This window comes from Lygodium microphyllum, chromosome 16 (genome assembly GCF_053477565.2).
Source record: "Lygodium microphyllum isolate KBCC chromosome 16, Lygodium_microphyllum_v1.1.10, whole genome shotgun sequence".
Taxonomy (NCBI): domain Eukaryota; kingdom Viridiplantae; phylum Streptophyta; class Polypodiopsida; order Schizaeales; family Lygodiaceae; genus Lygodium; species Lygodium microphyllum.
In genome coordinates, this window is record NC_141150.1 from 90757910 (window position 1) to 90765350 (window position 7441).

The following is a 7441-nucleotide window of genomic DNA, read 5'->3' on the forward strand; positions in this document are numbered from 1 at the left end:
GGGCTATTTTTGAGCATGAAGATTGGAAATATACATTAAATACATGCTTTGTGAAGCGCTCACACAAGGCATGGGGGAGATTGAACCCAATTTGTCTCTTGCTTCATGTCGTGCTTGCTTTTACATGGGTTTTTGTGCTAAAAAGTAGAGTACTTTGTTCTTGGGGACCTTCCGGGATTCACCACGTGAGCTATCTGCGACCGATCTGCGCATCAGTGGTATCAGAGCGGAGCAGAGATCAAGGGCTTCCAATCGCTACCAATCTCGAGCGAAGGCGGAGCTCCAGGAACAAACGGCCTCTACAGTCAATCTCGTCGCGAACCGTTGATACAGGCAGACTTCTGGCGATCAAGAACCCCTGTTTCCACTGTCAGATCGCGAAGGACCAATCTCTGTCGGCGGAGGACCACTCATACATGTTCTTCATCAAGTTGTTGCAAACAGAGATAAGATTTCTTCATAATCAAGTTTAGTATGACCTTAAAGCTTAATCTTAAGCTTAAGAAGCTTATAAAGCTTCAAATCGTCAAGTCGACTTGCAAGAGGAGAAGCCCGAAAATTCCGCGTGGGAAAAACGGCCCCCCCCCCTCACGATAAAAAACGGCGGCCTCTGCTAGTCCTCCTTAAGCCTTAAGCACTTAAGCTTAAGCTTAACTACTTAAGCTTAAGGCTTCTTACAAGTTACACAGAGCAACAAAGTCGATCTACTCCGGGTCTCGCACTCTTCAAGTCAAGTTCCGTAAGTCAACAGAAATAAAGTTCTGCAAGTTCTACAAGTCGGCCTAAGTCCAGCAAGTCAACAACTCTGCAAGTCTGTTAAGTCTGCAACTCTGCAAGTGAGACTAAATCAGAACTGACTAGTGCTTAAAACTCATAGAAGACTTGTTCGTATGCAAAAACTCTGAACTGGGAAGTTGTTCGCAGCAAGCTGTTCTACCTATCTACAAGTTCGTTGAAGTGCTTTCAGCAAACGGAGACAGAAATATTGCAGAATTTCTGAAAATTGAAGAAGAAAATACCCAAAAATACATAGCCTTGTAACCCCAAATTTGAGCTACGCTCATCCCACTAACTGATTTTGAGTGAGAAAGGTTTGTTGAGTTTTACAGGATGACTACCCCACATATGGATGATCCTTTGGCTGAAGACGATCTACCCAAGCCTACCATGGAACAAAAGCTAGATCTTATCATGCTGCAATTGGAAGAAGAGTGAAGAGCTAGGCAAGCCTTGCAAGCGCAATTGACAAAGCTACAAGGAGCGTCCACTAATAAAGAAGAACCTCAAGCTGAAGATTTGATTCGCCGTACCATCGACGCCACTCTTGAAGCACAAACCATTCGCAAGGAATCCAAGATAAGTAAACGAAGTTTCAAGTTTCGCACTTTCAATGGCATAAGAGAAGGAAAGACTGTTTTATCATTCATTAGCCAGTTTGATGACTATTTCCATGAGGAAACTTATCCTGAGAAAGATAAAATCAAGTGTGTTACTAATCATCTGATAGATAGAGCATCACTTTGGTGGATTGTAGTCCGCAAGAGCATAGAATGTCCTGCTACATGGGAAGATTTCAAGAAGAAGTTCATGCAAAATTTCCTTCCACCGCAATTTCATGAGAAGGCTATCAAGCAATGGGATTTACTTCAACAGCGCGATCGTGAGCCTATTCCACAGTATACAGAGCGTTTTTGGAATGCACTCCTACAGCTACGCATGCTTGAAGACGTACCAGAGACGACACATAAGCGGAAGTATATGTCTGGACTTCTTGGACATTACTACGCTGAGGTGAATATGTTCAAGCCTGCTACCCTTGAAGACGCCATCTCCTTAGCTCACGACACTGAAGATAAGTTACGTGGAAGAGATCGACGACCACAGCCATTCCAAGCAAACGGTAATTATGGATCTAAACAATTCAATTCCAATTTCAGAAGGTTTAATCCAGGTCGTTTCTCATCACCATCTTTCCGCAAGAATTGGCCTAAACCACCTGCATTACCATCCACTGTCAATCCAAATCCTAAGCCTATCCAACAAGCAAATCCAAATATACCCAAACTCCCAGCCATTGCAAATAATGTGACCAAAGCCAAGCCCATCGTATGCTACAAGTGTCACCAGCCAGGGCATCTCGCAGCAAATTGTCATTCAAAGAAGCCATCAGCACATATCAACTACCTTGGAGCTATGGACGAAGACGAGCATGAGGATATGCCGGATTTCACTGAAGAAGAAGATGATCCTACTACTACTTCCGATACTTTACCAGGTATGCCTACTTTACATTCATTGTTGACTATGAAATGTATGGTGCATGGAAAAGAAAGAACTATATTGCATGATGACGGTAGTACCCATGACTTTATTTCAGCAAAATTGGTAAAGGAATTGAAATTGCATACTGTACCTACGCACTATCGCATAAAAGCTGCATTTTTAGGCACTAGGTACAATGGCACACAAGAAGTTCAAGATTTAGAAATTCAAATTGGTCCATATATTGAAAGAAGAAATTTCTTAGTTGTCCCATTACAGTCTAGCGACATTATTCTAGGAATGCCATGGAGACACCAACATAATCCCAATATAGATTATTCCACACACACAATGAATATTAATTTTCAAGGAAAATCTATTACATTATTTGGTATGCATGCATCTCATATGTTTCCACTGCTTTCGCATACTCAAGCAAAATGTGCACTACGCAAGAACACTAAATCATATCTCATTTGGGTGAATGAATTGCACGCAAAAGAAACTCATATGCACCCTCAGCATAAGGAATTTCTTGCATATTTTAAGGACTGTTTTGCAGAAGACCTACCACCAGGTTTACCTCCATCACGTCCAGAAGACCATAAGATTGACCTAATACCTGGCACACAACCACCTTGCAAAGCCCCATATAGGCACAATCAAATAGAGCAAAAAGAAATCCAGAGTCAAGTAGAAGAATTACTAAATAGAGGCTTAATTCGACCTAGCAGTTCCCCATTCGGTGCACCTGTGCTCTTAGTCAAGAAAAAGAATAATACTTATCGGATGTGTATTGACTACCGAGCATTAAACAAGATCACTGTAAAGAATAGGTATCCTATACCTAGAGTTGATGACCTTATGGACAAACTGCAAGGATCTTCTATATTTAGTAAAATTGACCTTAAGTCTGGATATCATCAGGTGAGGTTAGATAGATCCGACATATTTAAGACTGCATTCAGGACACAGTTTGGCCATTACGAATTCTTAGTCATGCCATTTGGATTAACTAATGCACCTGCTACTTTCAGTAGAATGATGAATCGTATTTTTCTAAAATATCAATATTGTGTGATTGTTTTCTTTGATGATATTTTAGTGTTCAGTCAAAGTGAAAAAGAGAATTATGAGCATTTATCATTAGTTTTTCAATTACTGAAAGAAAATCAATTGTTTGCAAATCCTGACAAGAGTGAATTCTTTAATACAGAAATAGAATATCTAGGTCATATTGTATCAAAAGAAGGAATAAAAGTTGATCCTAAGAAAATTGATGCAATATTGCATTGGCCTGTTCCTAAAAATGTACATGAATTACGCTCATTCCTTGGTCTTGCTAGTTTCTATAGGAAGTTTGTACGTAATTTCTCCTTACTTGCTTTACCACTGACCAAACTTCTTAAGAAAGGCATTGTTTACCAATGGACTGAAAATCAGCAGAAATCCTTTGATTTACTCAAACGTGCATTGACCAATGCCCCTGTTCTACAATTGCCTGACTTTAACAGACCATTCTTTTTAGTTGTGACTGATGCTAGCGGATCAGGAATAGGAGCCGTGCTAATGCAAGACAACCATCCAATAGCATATTCTAGTTCTAAGCTGAAACCCTCTGAGCTTAAATATTCCACTTATGACAAGGAACTCTTAGCAGTTATACAAGCATTAAAACAATGGAAGCATTATTTAATGGGTTCAGAATTCATGATAAACACCGACCAGCAAAGCATTAGACATCTACTTAGCCAACCCCAAATTTCTAACCATCATATCAAATGGGCTTCATTCATTCAAAGTTTCCATCCTATCATTCAATACCAACCTGGAAAAGAAAATGTAGTTGCCGATGCATTAAGTAGAAGACCTGCAATTCATAACATTTCTATCATATCTTTTGATTCTTTAATTGCTATGAAAGACACATATCACCAGGATATTACTTTTCATTCTGATTGGCAAAAATTAGTTCAAAATAATTTCATTCCTGTTGATTCATTATCATATAATGATGGATTCATGTTCTTTGAAAAGAGACTGTGTGTTACTATTCCATTCCGATCTTTTGTTTTGAATGAAATTCATTGTCCCCCATATCAAGGTCATAGAGGTATCATCTCTACATTACGCATGTTAACTGAAGATTTTTATTGGCCGCATATGGATGCAGATGTATCTAATTTTGTTTCTGAATGTCTGATTTGTCAAAGAATAAAGAGACATCATGGTAAACAGTATGGATTATTAATGCCTTTGTCTATTCCATCTAAACCTTGGGAACATATATCTATGGATTTCATTACTGGCTTACCAAATACTAAATCTAACCATGACATGATTTAGACAATTGTAGATAGATTTAGTAAGCAAGCATATTTCATTGCATGTAAGAAAACTTTAACAGCATCACAAGCAGCACATTTATTTTTGAAAACTGTTTTTACTAACCATGGATTGCCGAAAGTGATTATTTCAGATAGAGATTCTAGATTTTGTAATAATTTTTGGATTACACTGTTTGCAAATTTAGGCACAAAGATTGATTTCTCATCTGCATTTCATCCAGAAACAAATGGACAAACAGAAGCCACAAATAGCACCATTCTAGATCTTCTACGTGCATACACTATCTCTAAACCTCAGACATGGGATACTCATTTACATTTATTACAGTTTGCATATAACAATACACCACACACATCTACAAAGAAAGCACATTTTGAAGTTATTTATGGATATAGATTATCTACACCTGTTGCCTCTTTGTCTAATAGAATACAAAGTGCCGATGATATTCCTGTTATGCATAACACTATTTTTGATGAGGTCAAGGATATGATTGCTAAAGCCCAACAATCATATACCAAACAAGCCAACAAGAAAAGACAAGCCATGAATTTCAAAGTTGATGATTATGTTTGGCTAAGAATAGAAAAGCGTAGACTGCAAAGTGTAGATAGACATCCAGTTGTCAAATTAGCTCCTAGATTCTACGGACCATTTAGAATCATTCATAAGATTAATGACAATGCATTCAAGTTAGAACTGCCATCCCATTGGAAAATTCATAATACATTTCATATTAGTTTATTGAGACCATTTAGAGGACAATTACCTATCCACCCTGTCTATGAAAACCCACCTTTACTAGAAGAAGAGACTGAAATACTTGAACCAGAAGCCATTATAGACACTGACTACATGACCACTAGAACTGGCCGAAGGTATTCTAGATATCTAGTGAAATTTAAGAACCATCTTGTAGAGGAAGCACAATGGATGCACACTAGAGACCTAAATGCTTTCCCCACTCTGTTAGCTCCACATTGAGCTAATAGCAATTGAGGTCAATTGCTATCCCACCCCGGGGGTATGATGCCAGGAGGCATATTCCATGCTGGATTCCGTGAGGTTTTACGGTGGATTCCGTAAACTTAGATGACCGGGGCTCATACGCAAAGAGGATTCTTTGTGCGAGAAGTTGATGGGGACGCCTGTTCTTTTCGGGCGTTTCATTAATTTAGTGTGTACATGGGTGATTCCATAGCGGGTGATTCCGCAAAATGCATATTAAATTAATAAACGTTTATGAGTTTAGAGTGCGCACTCGTAATAAATTAAGGTTATGATTTATTTCTAACCAGTTGATTTATTTATGTAGCTGAAGACTGCTAGGTATTCACTTTTGTCGGTTTAATTGTGTTATTTTACTAACGATTGTGAATGCTTCAGTTGATGTGTAGAGATAGCAGCAGTGGCGGAGGAAAGCATTGGAGTCTAGCGGGTTTTCGACCTTTGGACTATATTTTGATAGGCGCCATGCCTATATTTTGTTATGTCTATAGAGACATTGGTTATTTATTATTATTTTGTATGCGCTTATGCGCCTGGATATGTTATTTCTATTTGGACATTGAGATTGGGCGTGCCAGACTCTATGGGCACCGTCCATTAGCTTTATTTTCTTATTTTTGGTAGAAAGAAAACTCAAAAGCTAAAAGCTTGTCATATTTTTGTAATTGGGCTATTTTTGAGCATGAAGATTGGAAATATACATTAAATACATGCTTTGTGAAGCGCTCACACAAGGCATGGGGGAGATTGAACCCAATTTGTCTCTTGCTTCATGTCGTGCTTGCTTTTACATGGGTTTTTGTGCTAAAAAGTAGAGTACTTTGTTCTTGGGGACCTTCCGGGATTCACCACGTGAGCTATCTGCGACCGATCTGCGCATCACTCCGAGCCACTTGCTTGGTGCATGTCATGTCTTCTAGGAGAGAAAACTCAAAACTCAAGAGTGAAATGTGTAAAATGAGGTGAAACTTTAAAGTTATAGCAAAACTTTCAAAGAACCATAAAACCTGAATTAATGTATCCAAGCTTTGGAAAAATATGACCAGCGATCTGATTGACGTGAAATTTTACATGTGGACTCCTCTAGGATACATCAACTACTCAAAAAAATATTGGACTCATCAGAAGTCTTTGGGACACCTATTTGGAGATTGTTGGCGTCTGGGGCCATGAATCCCCAGATTTTGGGCACCAGATACAAGCCTTCGGACAGTGCCTCCGGACAGGTGTCCCAAAGACTATTGATAGGACCAATTTTTTAATATCCATGAGTTTTTATGATGCCCGGCATGTGGGTGAAGTTTCACCAAATTTCGATTTATAAAATTGATGATTCAATCATTTTTTGAAAATGCATTAACTGGGCGGAGTGTGCGCAATTGCATATTAAATGTGTTGTCAATCAAACTATGTGAAATATTGGAAACTTAAAAATTCACAAAAAATAAATCATGGGTCAAATGGAATATCACATATCGGATATAGTGTTGCCAAATCGCTAAATACAGTAAAGATATAGTAGATCGGCTCATGTACAATTAATCACTGATGTGTGCATGATTGCGCATTGAATTTATCCTCAACAAAACTACTTTCAAAATTAGAAACTTGGAAATATGCACAATGTAAATCATGGAAAAATAGAATATCAAATAGCAGATTTGGCATTACAAAACCATGAAATACACGGTATATAGTGCATTGCACCAAGTACAACTAGAGCTAGGCAAAATTTAGCTCCATTTTGTAGACCACTGTTATCAGATACTTGAAGGCCTACTAGAAAGATAAACCAAAACTAAGCTCCTTACAATCTACAACC